General features: G+C 33.3%; 1 pseudogene; it reads left to right on the forward strand.

The window, feature by feature from the left end:
• The first annotated feature begins 319 nt into the window (after window positions 1-319).
• Window positions 320-496, forward strand: LOC122003145 (annotated as a pseudogene).
• The last annotated feature ends 753 nt before the right edge of the window (window positions 497-1,249 follow it).

The following is a 1,249-nucleotide window of genomic DNA, read 5'->3' on the forward strand; positions in this document are numbered from 1 at the left end:
ATTATTATTATTATTATTATTATTATTATTATTATTATTATTATTATTATTATTATTATTATTATTATTTAATTAATAATTTGAACTCTTTAATAACTAATTTTGGTGAACCCTAAAATAAAATTATATTAATATCATTTTTTCTTTTCATACTAAAAATAATTGTAAGACTTATTAGTAATTTTCTCTGATTATTTGATATATATATATAAAATATATTTATACTATCATAGTTTTTTTTAGTTTTACATCTTAGGATTGACAACAACGTGAATGAAGAAACTTTTATGAATATCTTGGGCCAACAATGTTAGAAAGCATACTTTTCTCGACCTTTTGGCTAAGATTAAGTGTAGTATATGTTCTTATTAGTTTAATATTTAATATAAAAAATTAAATTATTTTTTTATAAGGAAGAGTTTTATGGTAGCTTACTACTAGAGTTTTTGAATGTCTTCCTTACATTGTACTACTGCATGGGTCTAACGTACCTTTATCAAATTCAATTTATGAGCTTAGAGTGCTAATTTATATATTTTTTTCATATATTATATTATATTTGTAATGTGTGTACCACGATGACTAGTAGTTTATAAAATAGTAGTATCACATATAAATTTGGGTCGATTGTTAGTGGATACAGAAGCTCTGTAGATTACTTACCTTTACAAGTGTTATTATTATTAGACGAAGGTCTTTAATCGGGACTGAATATACTAGACCATCCCAGATAAGTATTAACATTTTACTTTCCAAATTAATATTGATACAGTGCATAATGGTAGGGTCTGATAAAGTTGTGACAATCAGAAGTTAAGGGGGCGTGACAGTAAGAAGTCAAGGGGACATGACAGTCAGAAGTCAAGAGGACGTGGCAGTCGGCGATTAGGGAAAGGAGAAGTAGGGTCGTGGGATTACGTCAGCCACCTGATTCCCGGTCGGGTTCTCACAGTCCGAGATCCCAGATCTGAAGCGCCTGGGTCCAAGACATGGGAAGTAGTCAGGGTAATATCTGACCTGAATCTAACTGGTCAGGTTATCACGACTCAGTTATATCTAGGCCTGGTTCTCTCAGTGAGCTAAATCACGATCAGCCAACTCCTGGTCTGCTCCTGGACGATCTCGCCATAGCTCCCGACCCCTCAAGGTTTAGGTTAGGTGTTATACCCAACAGAATAGTCTGAGCTACCCTATTCATTCCTGGCCAGGCTAGAAGGCCAGGACAGGAGGTGCTACATGACAACAAGGT

Source organism: Zingiber officinale, chromosome 7A, assembly GCF_018446385.1.
Source record: "Zingiber officinale cultivar Zhangliang chromosome 7A, Zo_v1.1, whole genome shotgun sequence".
Lineage (NCBI taxonomy): Eukaryota > Viridiplantae > Streptophyta > Magnoliopsida > Zingiberales > Zingiberaceae > Zingiber > Zingiber officinale.